Consider the following 17,720-nt stretch of genomic DNA (forward strand, 5'->3'; position numbering starts at 1 on the left):
AAACAAAAGCTAAAGTAGGGTAAAGGGACAGAGAATGCCGGGGAAATGTAGGCAATGGTGTTCTGGAGCTGGCTTGCACCATCTCTTGAAAATTGTGTGCATCTCTCCCCAGCCTGTATCCAATGACCTCACAGTGGCAGCTTGAAATTGGTCATGGTGGAAGGATTGACATCACAAGCATAAAATTCTACAATTCAGGAACAGCTTGTTGTTAAACTTTTGTCAGCACACAACTGGATGTGGTGTTGCCATTTTGTGTGGGTTGGTCAGGGAAAATCTCACTGAGGAGGTGACATTGGTCCTAGAGGAGGTGACAGAGCAGCCCTATGGTATCTGGAGGAAAGGCATTCCAGGCAGAGGGAACAGCCAGTGAAAAGTCCTGAGGCAAGTTGTGGTTGGCATGTTTTAGAAACAGCAAGGAGGCCAGTGCAGCTGAAACAGATCTGGAGGGGCTGGGGAGCAGAAGGGTGGTAAGTGATGTGATGGCATGGGTAGGGGGTAGACTGGTAGGAGATAAGATCAGATATTGGCCTTTCAGTTCACTGTAAATATTTTGGCTTTTACTCTTGATTTGAGATGGAAGTCACTGGATGATTTTGAGCTGAGATGTGACATGTTCTGATTTATGTTTTAAAAGGACCACTCTGGCTGCTATGTTGAGTATATAAGTGTAGGAGGGCAGAATTCCAATCATTAGCAGGCTTTTGAAATCATCCAGGAGAGAGTTGATAGTTGTTTGGATTGGTAGTGGAGGTGAAGGAAGGGTTAGATTCTGAATACATAGCCCAGGAAGAACCCACAGTATTTACTGATGGATCAGGTATGCTGTGTGGGAGAAAGAAGCCAAGGATGATCTCTTTCTATTAAGGCCATTTCCTATATTAACTTTAAAGAAAGTGTTTTAGTTTAGGAAGATTTGAGGCATGGAGGCAGACACCACTCAGCTCTTTGGTTTATACTTCTTTCTTCAATACAGATCTTACTCTGATGCAAGATTTCCATTTAACTATGTTTGATTTTGAGCAAGCCAACTATGAACACATGTTGGGGAGAGTGCCAGAGGTCCACAAAAAAATCCATGGTCCCCTGTTCCCACATATAGTAGCAGAATTCACACTGGGCACAAGGCAGCTAGATGCATCTCTGGGAGCAAGTGTGGGCCAAGGGGAGGTGAGTGGAAGTATCACTTTGAGGTGAGTGCCACACAAAAGAGAAGACATTTTCCCTCTTCTCTTACCACATAAGCTAAAACATTGATGTCAGATGTGCCGATGACTTGGCTGTGACCATGAGCTGGGAACTGCGAAGCAATAAGCCAGAGGAAACCGAGGTTCTGAGATGACCAGGTGGAACAGAGCTGCCTGCCACCACTTCTATCAGGACTGTTACATGAGAGAGAAAACACAATCTTTTCCAAGCCATAGTTTCTTGGGAGTCTTTTTGGTATAGCAGCTTAAACTTTACCCTAATGTAAGAGCCAGTTCCAAAACAAACCAATGAACCAGTGGAAAATCAGAAGGTAGAAAGTGACATATTCCAACTGAGACAGGAAGCCTGAAGGATCAGACCCTTTAGGCGAGTACAGAATGGAGGAGGACCAAGGGCAAAGGGCCATCCAGTGGTTGGAAGCACCTACAGAAGGCTAGCCGTGATTTTAGGTGGGCACAGTGGGAACAAATTTGCACTGGTAACAGTGAGTAGAAAGGCATTGGGTGGAGGAGAGGAAGCATTCTGGAGTTTTAAGACAGAAAGATTTTCCTAGCATGAAACCAGTATGTACTGGGAAGTGGGGACTGACGTCAAAAGTCTATTGGGGGGGCATCATTCCACCGTGAAGAAGGCAAAACACGAGAAACGATCCTGGGAGAAGACACTCTTGCAGTCATTGAAGAGGTGGAAAGAAAGGAGCCAGTAGGCCTTTTGAAAAATATGTCTTTTATTATCCATGCACTAACCTTGATCTATGCTAAGGGAGGGGTGGAAAGACACCTAACAACCTTCCCCATTAAAGTTAATGGGGAATCTTCTATAAAGTCTAAGGGCAGACTATGACATGATGAATCCGTATGATTATATCATGAAGCTTCCCAAAGATAAATAAGGCTCTTAAGAGACATGTTTATTGGTGAACAATTTATGTCAGTGTACGTACCATCAGCTGGAATGTAATACACAATTGCTGAGGATAAGGCAGGAAACGATAACCAAGTTCGGCTCCAGCTGGGGCTGCAAGTGCAGGAGCGCAGTAAATAACTGCCGAATCGCAATGAAGATAAATTGGTGCACTGGGTGAACACTTCCAGAGAGCCAACACATACTTCTTACTCTCTATAAGGAGCTGACATTGCCTGGCCCTTGAGGGAAGCAGCAAGGTTTCCCATCAAGGCCACTTCAGAGGTTAGGTCAATGTCTTTGGCAGGAGGAAAGGAGCTGTGTCCTCATGCTCCGGCGTCCTGGTCAGGCACACGTGTGAGCCTATGTTTCAGCCAGAGGGACTGGACTGCCATTTTTTCCATAGCCCTCTGGGTGTCTGCACCCAGAAGAGCTCTGCCCACTTCGTTTCTCTCTGTGTCTTCAATACTTTGTCACTCTAAGGGGACATTCTTTTTTTTTTTTTAATTGAAATATATAGTTGAGTTACAATATCGTGTTAGGTTCCAGTGTACAGCAAAGTGATTCAGCTCTACATATATATATATTTCAGATTATTTTCCATTATAGGTTATTATAATAACCTATTAATAACCTATATTATTTAATAACCTATATTATTGAATATAGTTCCCTGTTATACAGTAAATCTGCACTGCTTATCTATTTTATGTATAGTAAATAAATATACTACATTTTTGCCTGGTAATCCCATACTCCTAATTTATCCCTCCCCCCGCTTCCCCTTTGGTAACCATAAGTTTGTTTTCTTTGTCTGTGACTCTGCTTCTGTTTTGTATATAGATTTATTTGTATTATCTTTTAGATTCCACATATAAGTGATATCATGCAGTATTTGTCTTTGTCTGACTTACTTCACTAAATATAGTATTCTCTAGGTCCATCCATGTCGCTACAAATGGCAATATTTTATTCTTTATTATGGCTGAGTAATATTCCATTGTGTATATATATCACATCTTCTTAAGCCAATCTTCTGTTGATGGGTTATTTCCATGTCTTGGCTATTGTAAACAGTGCTGCTATGAACACTGGGGTGCATGTATCTTTTCAAATTAGAGTTTTCATTTTTTCTGGATATATACCCAGGAGTGAGATTGATGAATCATATGGTAGCTTTATTCTTAATTTTTTTAAGGAACCTCCACATTTTTCCATAGAGACTGCACTAATTTACATTCCCACCAACAGTGCAGGAGGGTTCTAAGGGGATATTCTTATAGTTCCATTCCTCACCCTCCCAAAACGTCTAAGTCTTCTGTGGTTTGGATTTTATTTCCCTACTCTGCAGAGGCTTGCTAATCACTGTGCAGTATGACAGTAACAAACATGTGGGCTGTGAAGTGGGCCTGCTTGGGTTCAAATCCTGGCCATGCGAGGTATGAACTCTGTGATGTTGGGCCCAGTGTCCTCATTTGTGAAATGCAGATGATATTTACGATGAAAGGCATCATAGTACTGTGGTTCAGAGTGCGGGCTCTCTGAACTATCTGGATTTGAATCTCATCCCCACCATTTACCAGTTGTGTAGCCTTGGGTAAGCCTACTTAACTCTACTTAAAAATGAGGATGACAGGGCTTCCCTGGTGGCGCAGTGGTTGATAGTCCGCCTGCCGATGCAGGGGACGCGGGTTTGTGCCCCGGTGTGGGAGGATCCCACATGCCGCGGAGCGGCTGGGCCCGTGAGCCATGGCCGCTGAGCCTGCGCGTCCGGAACCTGTGCTCCGCAGCGGGAGAGGCCACAACAGTGAGAGGCCCGCGTACCACAAAAAAAAAAAAAAAAAAAAATGAGGATGACAACAGAACTTGCCTCATGTGATTGTTGTAAGGATTAAGTTAACTGATCCATGACACATGGTGAGCACTTAATAAATGTTACCAATTATTAATTGAAGCGTTGTGGTAAAGATTACTTGAAAATACATATACCAGGCTTAGATTGATGTCTAGGACATGGAAACACTGTATAACTGTTTGTTATTATTAATTAAATTAATTGATTACCTCTCCAACTGCCAAATCAATTGAGCATTTTCTTCATCTAACTGGAGTGCATTGGAAACTGTTGGTCACTCCTATAACATTGAACTTGCTGTCCTTGGGTACCCACTGACACTGAAGTCTCCTGGTTCTCCTCATACTCTTCCAGCTGTTTCTTCCTTTTCATTCATAAGCTGTTCCTTCTATTTTCTTTCATGACTTCCTCCATTTCCAAAAACCTTTTACATGTTGATGTTCCCTAAGGTTCCTCCTAAACACTCGTTTTATTTCCATGCTGCACCCTCTCCCTAATTTAATCTACTTTCTTGGTTTCATACTCTTCTGTAGCTCAATGACTCCAGTCCTCTCTTTTTTTTTTTTTTTTTTTTTTTTGCGGTACACGGGCCTCTCACTGTTGTGGCCTCTCCCGTTGCAGAGCACAGGCTCCAGACGCGCAGGCTCAGCGGCCATGGCTCACGGGCCCAGCCGCTCCGTGGCATATGGGATCTTCCCGGACTGGGGCATGAACCTGTGTCCCCTGCATCGGCAGGCGGACTCCCAACCACTGCACCACCAGGGAAGCTCTGCCCATTGTTACCTCTTAAGTATGTATCAGAAAGATCAACTCTTCATGTTCACTGCCATTCCCCAAATCCAAGTCACTTCATCTCTCAACAGAATTACTACCATCACTTCCTAAGTGACCCCCTCCCTCTCGGCTTCCTATGCCAACACATTTCCTACACAGCAACCAGGATGATATAAAATACAGATTATTCCAATTATTTTATGCTTAAATCCCTCCAGCCTTCTTGCCCTCAGCAGTAAATCCAAAACCTTCAACACAGCCTACAAAGCCCACAGCTCCAGCTTCATTTGTGCCTTGTGCTCCAGTGAGATGAAGAGCTCTGGTTTCCAGTCCACATCCTGCTAGTTCCCACTTTTATTCACTGCCTGTGACATTCCCTCTCCACGTAGCACCTCCCAAACCTCATCACCTTTAGGATTCATTTCAGGTGTCAGCCTGCCCTACCTCTCTTTCCTCCAAGTCTTATTGGCCCCTCTGGACTACAGCCCTGCATTCATTTCTATCACCCCACTTAAACCAACAGAATAAAATGGTCTTCGTCTGTATCTGTTTATCCCACTAGGCTGTAAACTCCATGAGGGCAGGAACTGGCTCTAGTTTTCTCCTTATACTCTTAGATGCTAGAACACTGATAGGCATATCACAGGGGCCCAATAAATGTTTTTTTAAGAGAATGAGCTCATGAAGAAACAGAATGTGATCCAGCTGAGGTCAGGTCCTTCGAACGAGAGGCAATGGGCTGTCCTACCCTGACTAGCTGGGTGGGCATGCAGAGAGACAGTGTCCCTAGGCTAAAGTTTCTGGAAGAACTGAAGAAGCCTATTAGATACAAGGCAGAAAATGGGGTGAGGACTGGGTGCCAGCATCTATCTGGTTAGGGCTCTTCAGGATATCCTGAACTGGATAGGGACGGGCAGGAGCGAGGACCACCCTGGGGAAGCATGACGTGAATACTAACAGGGCTGATGTTAAGCCAGTTGTGCTACATTATCTCCCATAATAATTATTCCTGGTTATATGGTTATAATTATATAACCATACCACTTTGCAATGACTTTGCAGCTCTTCCCATCAGGAGGTGACGCCTTTTTCCGTACCTCTTGAATCTGGGTTGGCCTCATGACCTATTTCAGCCAATAGAAAGTGGCAGAGGTGATACTGTGACAGGTCTGAAACTAGGATTCAAGAGGTTTTGTGGATTCTTCTCTCTTGGAAACCTGTCCAGTCATATAAACAAGCCCATGCCAGCCTGCTGGATGACGAGAGACCAAGTGGACAAGACCTGAGTCAGCCCAGTCGTCCAGCACAGGCCTCAGAAATATGAGAGCGCAGTGACCATCAGCAAAGCCACCCTACAGCTAACCTGCATCCAACTGCAGGGGTACGAGGGAGCCTCGCCAAAGCCAGAAGGACCACCCACTAAACCCAGTCCCAAATGCCAGGACATGCTATTGTGAGCTAGATAAATGACATGGTTTTAGCCACTTATATTTGAGGATGTTTGTTACATAGGAATAGATAACTAATACATCATTTAACAAAGTTGGATGGGATCTGAGAGTCAGAGAAAGTGATGTGGGTCCCTTTCCCCACACTTAGCTCTCACTGCAAACAAATGCCATGTCCTTTACACTTAATTTTACTGGGCATTACAGGGGAAAATTTCTGGCTGATGTCTAGGTCAGTGGCACAGCTGATAAATGGGGTGATCAGTTTATATCCTGTCTCCAAATGCCCACTTCCAGAGCCCCTCCCATCTTTGGACATTATCCCCAAGGAGAACCAGCAGCGATGGCTACACCACCCACCACACTACCACCTGAGCTCCTTCTGCCACTCCTTGAAGGTGTGTGCCATGATGGGTGAGCATGGGAAGGTAAGGACCATAGCAGTGACATGTCTAGACCTGAAACCTAACACTGGCTCACTGTGGGACTTGATCTCCTTCTTTTTTGGCTGCGTTGTGTCTTCGTTGCTGCACGTGGGCTTTCTCTAGTTTCAGCGAGTGGGGGCTACTCTTCGTTGCTGCGTGGGCTTCTTGTTGTAGTGGCGTCTCTTGTTGTGGAGCACGGGATCTAGGAGTGCGGGCTTCAGTAGTTGTGGCACGTGGGCTCAGTAGTTGCGGCACATGGGCCCTAGAATGCGCGGGCTTCAGTCGTTGTGGCACACGGGCTCCAGGTGTTGTGGCTCATGGGCTTAGTTGCTCCGCGGCATGTGGGATCTTCCCGGACCAGGGATTGAACCCGTGTCGCCTGCATTGGCAAGCGGATTCTTAACCACTGCACCACCAGGGAAGTCCCAGGACTTAACTTCCTTGAGCCTCAGTTTCTTCGTCAGTAAAATGGGGCAATAATGCTTGCCTCAGAGGGTCACTATTAGGATTAAATGAGATAGTACTTGTGATGGGCCTATCTCATTGTAGGGTCATTATGAAGGGTGGGGGAAATCATGGAGGCATGGGGCCTAGCATAGCTGAGCTTGAAAAAGATGTCTTTTCCTATATGAATGAGGAGACAGTCCCAGTGCTCCTTGCTAGCTACAGGCGTGGGTTCAGATTATCTTAGAGCCGTCAGAGGAGGCCTGAGGCAGGTGGGGCTTCCCCCCCAGGAGCCCCACCCCAACCCCCGCCTCAGAAATCATGCCCCTGGCCAGAAACCATGGGTCCTGCCCTTAACAACTCTGCTGCTGTCCTGGTCAGGACAGGGCCATGCTCTTGGCAAACCTTCTCTGTGCTTTGTGCTGGCGATGTAGTGTTTAGTGAATTTCTTCCTGTTTGGGAGCCTAGAAATGATTGTCTTGGTGGGCCAGGCACGTGTTTTCCTAGCAGAAGAGCACGTGCATGGGGGATGGTTTGCTCGTTTGCAGCCAGGTCCCCCCTGCTCCCCACTGGTCTACACCCACACCCACAATATTGCTCCAATTCTTGTGGGCCAGCAGGCTGTGCCCAGGGGTGTGGACCGACGTCCATCACAAGTCAGATTGAGGGTTAGGAAAAATCATTTGGGACGTGATGACAATCGCAGGCACAGACCCTACACTTGTGGCTGCTGTTTCTTTTCATAGACTATTCCCAGGGGACCTTTGTCCTAAGCAGTTGCCAATCTCTGCTAAAAACCTCCACATTTCCCCAGACCTCTAGAAAACTTTAAAGAGGAAAACACTGAAGCTTTGAGTCATCTACTCTTTTTGCTACCCTCTATCTCATTCCATACTCTTCCAGTATTTGTGCATATGCACACATACATACACACTGATATACATCATACATATGTGTGAGTACCTCTCTCTGTATATATGTATGTTTGTATACATGAAGAGATAATACATGTATGTATGCGTGTACGCACATGTGTATGTGTAAAATGGGATCATACTGATTAGCAGCCTTTTGTTTTCACTTAATATATCATAAACATCTTTGCTGATCAGTAAACTTTTACTAAAAGGCCAGTCTAAAGAAGCCAAAATTCAGTGCCAAGTTCAGTGCCTAAAAGATCTTGTTTGATAGTGTCTTTTAAAGACTTTAATTTGAATGTCTTAGGAAGGGGCATAAATCCTTCAATCCCTGACTGGCCCTGGAGGCATCTGAGATTGTCATCCTGAGTTTTCTATTATTATTTAAAATTATTATTATCCTACCGTATCAATCAACATTTCTCAGTAGTAACTGGCATTCGGGGACAGACAATTCCTTGTTTTCTGGGACTATTTTGTACATTTCAGGGTACTTAGTATCTCTGGCCCCCACTAACTCAATGCCAGGATGCCCCCAGGTCAATGTGACAACCAAAACTGACCCCATGTATGGCCAACCTGGGCCATCTGTTCTTGTCCTGGGTGAATGATGAGATCATTGTAGACTCTCCTTCATTGACATGTTTCAGTATGATGATCATATATCCTAGTTCACCTGGGACGGTCCCAGGAACTCCTGGGGTCCAGATGTATTTATTACTAGCACCCACTTTCACTCTTAGAAGTATCCTTGTTTGGATGATAAATGGCTACCCCCAAGTATAAGGCCCTGCTTCAGAAGTAGTTAGAGCTGACAGAGTTCTGCCTGGGAAAGACTGCCTGCTAAAGGTGCTGAGTGTGTCTTCCTAGAGTTAACCTATCTGTCTGATGGTGGATGGCTTCCACTAGGCGGTGCATGGACAGATCCCATTCCCAATTCCAGGGCTAAACATCAGGGCATTCAGTGACCCGGGCACACTTTTTAAAAAAGTGAGCAGAGGATTGGCTTAAGGGCAGTACTTGGTTGGAGAGTCAGGGTGTCTGGTGACCCCTTAGATTGATGAAGACCTGGGGCTTTACAAAGAGGGAGAACCTCTTTTATCCACCCTCTGTGGAACCGCAAGCAATGAAACAGGCTGCAAGTGTGGTATTAACACTTACGCTATGGACTGTGCATCTATTTCCATAGTGCGTGTATATCTGTGCTTTATATATAAGGATTAAGAATTTTTTCAAGGCCCCCTTTAAGAACTAATTTTTGCCCGCTTGTGGGTGATAGCACTCCCGTTGAGAATGCATGGCCTAGAGAGGTCTGCCCAGGCTCCACATTTAATAGATGGGGAAGGGAAAGGGGAGGGGAGGGGAGGGGAGGGGGAGGGGAAGGGGAAGGGGAAGGGGAAGGGGAGGGGAAGGGAAGGGAAGCAGAACTTTAGGGTATGAAGGGCTTCAGGGTGCTTTCATCCTCTCTGCCCTGGAAACTTTCATTCTCCCTGAGCATATCCACAGGTGGAGGGTCAACCTAGCTTGCAAACCCTGGCCCTAACCTTAACCCTGACTGGATGGTGGATGGTGTGTCACAGACATCACTCAGGCAAGAGGCAAAGTCAGGACTCGGGGCTCCCCAGTCTTGGGCCAGAGCTCTTACTTGGGTCCATTATGTCTGTCTTTGGATCTCCTCTTAAGATGCTTAAACCTTCACTCTCTCATTTACATCTAAAAGATACAGTAGGTTTGGAAGGACCAGATGTCTCAGAGAGAAGGTTCCTCGAGGCTGTGGGAGATGCAAGTTCAACAGTCACTTAAAAACCAAACCCAGGGCTTCCCTGGTGGCGCAGTGGTTGAGAGTCCACCTGCCAATGCAGGGGACGTGGGTTCGTGCCCTGGTCTGGGAGGATCCTACATGCCGCGCGGAGCGGCTGGGCCTGTGAGCCATGGCCGCTGAGCCTGCGCGTCTGGAGCCTGTGCTCCGCAACGGGAGAGGCCACAACATTGAGAGGCCCGCGTACCGCAAAAAAACAAAAACAAAACAAAACAAAAAAACAAACCAAACCCAAAGGACTGAGACTCCTCTGTGGGCTGGTTGGAGAAGTGAATTCCATCAGGAACCTTCTAGTTAACCCTTTCATGTGGGGACAAATGCTTCACTCACTCAGGGCTTGGGAGAGGTCTTCCCCCAGGAACATTGCCCAGGCGGCTGGTTATCTGGGACACGGAAGAAGATTCAGCCCAAACCTTTGACTGCAAAGGAGCTGGGTTGAAGGTAACTTGGACTGACATGGCTGCAGGCCCCGCTTCTGCCTAGTGCCATTTCCAGGTGGATCCTTAAGTATTTAGAGCAGGCCCCATGCAGGAAATGTGTCCTGTGTGGAAAGCTGAGGTTCTTGCTATTGTTCATTCTGATTTATGGCCTTTTATGGATTGGTGCTCCTTTAAAGAGATGTGTCAACTATTCCTGTGGGCAGCTCTGTTTATCGACACACGATTTGCTCTGTGTTAGTTATGCATGAATCATGGGCACTACTACAATCTGGAAGACCACAGAATTTTACATGAGGTGGTGCCTTTCCTGCCATCAGGTTTCTCAAATGTCCTTTCTGATTTTGCTCATCTAACCTCACCTCAGATTCATACTTTCCACTAGGAATGATGTATTGCTACTGGATTTTAAAAATTAAAACTATTCTGAACATATGTGGCAAGAAACACTTTGGGAATCAGTACATGTTAATATCAATATTAATCAAAATAATAATATTGTTTATTGGGCTCTGTGTGCCAGGTCTATGCTAAGCACTTCCATGGACTAACTCATTTAATCCTCATAACTACATTGTGAGATATATATATATAAACAATTCTCTCATGTCACAGAGGATAAAACTGAGGCTCAGAGAAGTAAAGTAACTTGATCTCACCAGTCAGAATGGCCATAATCAAAAAGTCTACAAATAATAAATGCTGGAGAGGGTGTGAAGGAAAAGGAACCCTCCACACACTGTTGGTGGGAATGTAAATTGGTGCAGTCACTATGGAGTATAGTATGGAGCTTCCTTAAAAAACTAAAAATAGAGCTACCATATGATCCAGCAATCCCACTCCTGGGCATATATCCAGAGAAAACCATAATTCGAAAAGATACATGCACCCCAATGTTCATAGCAGCACTATTTACAATAGCCAAGACATGGAAGCAACTTAAATGTCAATTAACAGATGAATGGATAAAGAATATGTGGTCCATATATACCACGGAATATTACTCAGCCATTAAAAAGGAATGAAATAATGCTATTTGCAGCAACATGGATGGACCTAGAGGTGATCACGCTAAGTCAGAGAGACAAAGACAAATATCATATGATATCACTTACATGTGGAATCTAAAATATGACACAAATGAACTTACCTATGAAACAGACTCACAGAAAACAAACTCATAGAAAACAAACTTATGGTTACCAAAGGGAAGGTGGGGCAGAGGGATAAATTAGGAGTTTGGAGTAACATATACACACTACTATATATAAAAAAGGTAAACAACAAGGACCTACTGTATAGCACAGGGAACTATATTCAATATCTTGTAATAATCTATAATGGAAAAGAATCTGAAAAAGAATATATATGTGTGTGTGTGTGTGTATATATACACACACACATATATATACACAACTGAATCACTTTGCTGTATACCTGAAACTAACACAACATTGTAAATCAACTATAGTTCAATTAAAAAAAAAAAAGAGTACACAGCCACTGAATGGCAGAGCTAAGATTCAAATTCAGATCTATCTGATGCAGAGCCCGAGCTCTTAACTACAGGGATATATGGGCTCAGAGAGCCTGGGAGAAGAGTGCCCCATTTACCTGTTCTCTCTGAGGCACATACACTCCCAGCGCCTCCGCTTACCAGTAATGCAATGTGGGGTCACAAAGACATCACTGCCTCAAAGTTAGAAGATCTGGATGTGAGTAGCAACACCTGCCCACCTATATTCAGTTTATTATAAAGACCGAATGCTACAATGTGCATGACTAAGGTCTTTATAATTGTAGGTTGTGATGGCTTTTTTTTTTTTTTTTTTTGCTGTACGCGGGCCTCTCACTGTTGTGGCCTCTCCCGCCACAGAGCACAGGCTCCGGACGCGCAGGCTTAGCGGCCATGGCTCACGGGCCCAGCCGCTCCATGGCACGTGGGATCCTCCCGGACCAGGGCACGAACCCATGGCCCTCCCAACCACTGCACCACCAGGGAAGCCCTGTGATGGCTTTTATAGAAGATGGTTGTCATGTGTATATACATAACTGTCTCTACATGTTTATACATAACACACACATAGACACACATACAAGAGTATCCAATGTTGATAGGCTTATATCAGGTTGCTCACAGTTGGACAAGCCATTCTTGGGATGAGGAATGATTAGCCCTGAAGGGGCCTAAGAGATCATCTGTACTTTACAAGCGAGGACAATGAGGTTTGGTAAGAGATTTCTTTGTACTTTCTCCAGGGCTGGCAAAATAACACTAAGGCTTAGAGACAAATGACTCAAGGGTAGCCAGGGACCAAAGAGTTGTAACATTGAAATGTAATATTGGAAAGCCTGGATCACTTGGTGGTAGGAACCAGTCCAAACTGGGAAGGGAGCAGACTGGAACCAGAGAGACAATCAAGAGGGCTGGGGGGAACAGGAAGGGAAGGTTCCAGGAGGCTGGACAATGCTATCTATTTTTAAGGGAGAGTATTCAGAAAGCTTTACAACTGAGGTGACCTGATACTGTTTCTTCTTTATGGGTCCTCACACTGTTCATTCCCAAATTGGGAATTTGGGTTTAACAAAGACACAGTACTATATATAATAGATAAACAAGGACCTACTATACAGCACAGGGAACTATATTCAATATCTTGTTATAACCTATAATGGAAAAGAATCTGAGAAAGAGTATATATGTATATATATATATATATGTATATATATATATATATATATATATACACGTATATATATATATGTATATATATATGTATGTATATATATATATATATATATATATATGGCTGAATTATTTGCTGTATACCTGAAACATAGTAAATCAAGTATACTTCAATCAAATAAATAAATAAGTAATTTGAGACAGTGGTGGGTGTCATGAAGAATCAATCAGGGGAGAGGAGAAAGTGTGACAGGTGGCCAGGTGGCCAGGACAGTCTCCCCAAGGAAATGATGCCTGAAGATGCAACAATAAGAAAGAACCAGGCATGAGAAGAGTTTGGGGACTCGTATTCTGTGGAGGGGCAAGAGCAGCAGTGAACAGTGTTCTATGGCTGCCCACCTATGGGTAATTGCGTTTTACTGTGTTCAGTGAGACTGGCCTGAGAGTACATATTTGACATCTGACCAGGAGGCTAGACTTCAGAGTGTACTGAAGGGTGGCCCCAAGGGCAAGTCAGCTCCCAAGACTAGGAAGTAGTTGGGGAGGGAGCCTGAATTGAGTCCACCAGTCCCAGGTGGAAAAGCCAAGGTGAAGGGTTTGATTCCTAAAGGGGTCAAGAGGCATTTGGTCTTTACAGAAGTGACCCCTTGGCCAAATTCCATACGAATCTCACCCATGATGCCCCCAGACTCCGCATGCACCCATTCTTTCCTCAGAGATCTAGCTGACCCCACACTCATCTTTCCCTATCTTCGTGCAAATGCCTGGGTCCAGTCCAAACTAGATGAGAGGGTACCAATAAGTAATCCAAGTCCACAGCTGACAAAACAACCCACAGCACACGTCCTGTGTCCAGATGGGGACCAGGGGTCAACTGTGTCATCTGTCTTTATGAAGAGAGCATGTTATTATGCTAATTACAGTGTACTGGGCTTTACTGGGAACCAAAAATAGATATATGTGGCTTCTAAGGACAGGCATGAACATTCCTTTGGCTTCCTTTGCTATGTGATTTTTTTTTTTTTTTTTTTTGGACAAATCTTTGCCATGATTAGTGGGGGAAAAAAAAAAAAAAAAAAAAAAGAAGAAGGGACTCTGCCAAAAGCTGTGCCACCTTAAGGCATTTCTGGAAGGGCATTTGCATCTGACCTGTGCTACTGTGACAGGTGCCCTGTTCATGGTGCTGTTCCCCACGGTCATGTGTGATTGCAAGGGACACAAAAGAGGCAGCCCCACTGTATCCTCTGCTGCTGCTTTTTTATTTCCAGACCCTTTACATCTCTTAATGAGGAGCCGCGCATCACAGCCCAGACTGGGTGGGCCCACGAGGCCTTTTCCCTGGAGAAGAAATTGGTGAGAGGTTTGGGCTGACTCTGCACCAGGAGGAAAGAAGGAATTAGCATTTATTGAGCTCCCGCTGTTATATCTTGTTGTGCGCCCCTGAGCCAGATGTTTTGGCTGATCACTGCAAAATCTCTGGAAGGTAAATGAAGAAGGCTCTGCATAAAGAAGTCAAGGGTGGAGCTGGAATCTGGGCTCAAGTCTTTTCATTCCAAGCCCGTGTCCTTCCTGTGTTATCTCAGGATAAAATTAATCCACGGCCAGATAAAGGATGAGTAGAACTTAGTGCTTGGCAGGTTCTGTGAGATACAGACAGTGGGACATGGTGTGTCTGTCCAGGTGGGCGTTTGTGTGCTGGGGGTGGAGGTTGGGTCGGGGGGAGGAGATGCAAAGAGAGGTGGTCAGAACAGACCGTGGACATACTGGGTGTTCTTAGTACTTTGAAGACCCTGAGGAGCCAGTGAAGGAGGGGTGGTGGGTCCGGATCTGTGTCCTGTAAGCATTGCTCTGACTGTAGTGTGGAGGCCGGGCTGAGGGCAGACTTGTCTCAGTAACGCAGGCGAGAAGCCATCAGGGCTTCGTGAGTCGTGGCTTGCAATGGCTTGAGATTTAGAAATATGAGACTGCTGGCGACTCGATGAGGCACTGACGGGGAGAAGCACCGTGAGGTCCAGGCTGTGGCTGGGTTCCACTGCAGTGGTTCTGAGTTATGGGTATCAGAAGTCAACCTCTGCTGATTGAAGCAGAAGAGAGCTTCATGGAAAGGACACTGGGCAGCTAGAAAATCCGTTGGAAGGGAGACGCCTGATCTGGGGGATAAGCAGCCTGGAGCAACACCCAGAACCACGTGGGGGCAGGAGGGGGCTGGGGAAGCTTCTGCTGCTACCACTGAACCCTGGGTGGCATTGCTGCCACCTCTGTGCCACACACTTGAACCTGCGGCAGAGAGGGAGGGAAAGAACTCCACCATTCCTGCTTCTAGCTCCTGAGTCAAAGCCCAGTGTGGGCACAGGGCTGGTGGGTCCTGCAGGTGGCCTGTGCCCTGACTGCAAAGTCTGCTGGGGATTCCAGTTTCTGTCACCGTCATCGTATACAATGGGTGGCAGGCACCCAAGACAGTGAGAACTCATATAGTGGGAGACTCCCCAAATAAAAAGGCCGTTGAGACACTGGATGGCCAAATAAAATGATCAAAATCCACTAACATAGCTTTAGTTGAGAACTGAGAAACTGGGGGCAGAATTGAGAAATTGGGTGCTGATGGTAAGAATATTCTCTAACAGGTATTGAGCGATTACTCTGTGTGCTAAGTGCCCTAAATGCAGAATCTCAGTTAAGCCTCATGACCAATCCCCTGGCAATTAGGAATATTATATCAATTTTACAAAAGAGGCAAATGTATTACAGACATGTCCCTACACTCACCCAGTAGGTGGCTGAACTGAAATTCTAGCCTAGGCAGCTCATCTTCTGAAACAGTGGTAACACTTCTGTCAGTGAGGGCTCCATGAGGAACTCAAGGTGTATTTCTTTACATTAGAGCATTGTAACCGACTGTCCCCAGGCCTCACTGGTCATGGGGAAAAATTATGCCACATTAACTGTTAATAGGAATTCCAGTCTTTTGCAAAGCCCCATCTCAGGGCTCTCCCGGGAGTTTCCAAAAACAGCTTAGTGGGATTATGAGTCAGACCAGGTAACTGGTTATTGGTCACTGTGTTGTCACCATCCTTTGCTAAGCCCAGGCCTGCTGTCAGTGCTGCTGGCCACACTGAGAAACCCCAGTGCTCCCATCCAGACTTTTGATGGGTGGACACTCTCCTTCAGCCCATCTTTTTTAAAAAAAAATTCAAGTAGAGTTGATTTACAATGTTGTGTTAGTTTCAGAGGTACAGCAAAGTGACTCGGTTACACACATATAGGTATATCTATTCTTTTTTCAGATTCTTTTACATTATAGGTTATTACAAGATATTGAGTATAGTTCCCTGCACTATACAGTAGGTCCTGTTGTTTATCTATCTATTTTATATATAGTAGTGTGTATCTGTTAATCCCAAACTCCTAATTCATCCCTCCCCCCCTTTGCCCTTTGGTAACCCTAAGTTTGTTTTCTATGTCTGTGAGTCTATTTCTGTTTTGTAAAGAGTTCATTTGTATCATTTTTTTAGATTCTGTATATGACATCATGCAATACTTGTCTGATTTACTTCACTTAGTATGATAATCTCTAGGTCCATCCATGTTGCTGCAAATGGCATTATTTTATTCCATTTCATTCCATTGTGTGTGTGTGTATGTGTGTGTGTGTGTGTGTGTGTGTATATATATATATATATATATATATATATATATATATATATATACACACACACACACCACATCTTCTTTATCCGTTCATCTGTCGATGGACATTTAGGTTGTTTCCATGTCTTGGCTATTGTGAATAGCACTGCTATGAACATAGGGGTGCATGTATCTTTTTGAATTAGAGTTTTTGTCTTTTCAAGCTATATGCCCAGGAGTGGGCTTGCCAGATCATATGGTAGCTCTATTTTTAGTTTTTTAAGGAACTTCCATACTGTTCTCCATAGCGGCGCCCGGCAGCCCCTCTTGGTGGCACTGGAAGTCCCCCCTCTAACACCTGCCCCCCATCTGCCAGACTGAGGCACCTGCAGCTACACAGTCCCCCAAGGCCACCACAACTGCCTCTCAAGCCCAAGATCCTCCAGGGCCAGTGGCCCTCCCCCAGGAGAGGCCTTCAGAAGCAGATGTCTGTAGCTCACTCCGGCCCTCATGGCCACTGACTGTATGAGGAGAGAAGAGGATTAGCTCCCCTCAGCGATGCTCTGTGACAGGGGACACGCAGCAAGGCTACTTGCGCCTCTAAGATCCTCTAATTTTAGTGGGAGGGCAAGTTTAGTTACTCCTACAAGCCACACCCACTTCAAATCATTCTCCTCCCATCCCAACCTCACATTCATTCATTCATTCGGTCAGCAACAAATATTAAGAGTGGAACGATTATCTGTAAAATGATAATATCTATGGAATAATGGTATCTATTTGTCGTGGTCTGGACCTCCCTGAAAGCAGGGACTTGGGTGTGGGTTGTTAGTTTGGAAAGTGATTCCAGGAAGCAGGAGGGAGGGGGCAGGAAGATGAGCTGGGAAGGAGGGAAGGCCCATCATGAGGGTGCGTTATTGGGGTCCGAGAAGTGTGCAGAGCCCCCCGGAACTGTCCTCCTGAAGGAGGGGGCAAGAGCATTTATCCACAGCTCCTAGCCCCACCCCCCTCAGTGGAGAGCTGCCCGGAGAGGGAACGGGGTACTCTGGGTTACCTGCCCCGTCCTGCCCTTCAGTGGGTTGCGGAGGTAGAGAAGGTCAAGTGTGGGGATGCGCCCGAGGGGTCCTGTCCAAGGAGGAGTCCCCCACCACAGCTGGACTGAAATCCGGGGTGAGA

The sequence above is a fragment of the Mesoplodon densirostris genome, chromosome 10, assembly GCF_025265405.1.
Source record: "Mesoplodon densirostris isolate mMesDen1 chromosome 10, mMesDen1 primary haplotype, whole genome shotgun sequence".
Classification (NCBI taxonomy): domain Eukaryota; kingdom Metazoa; phylum Chordata; class Mammalia; order Artiodactyla; family Ziphiidae; genus Mesoplodon; species Mesoplodon densirostris.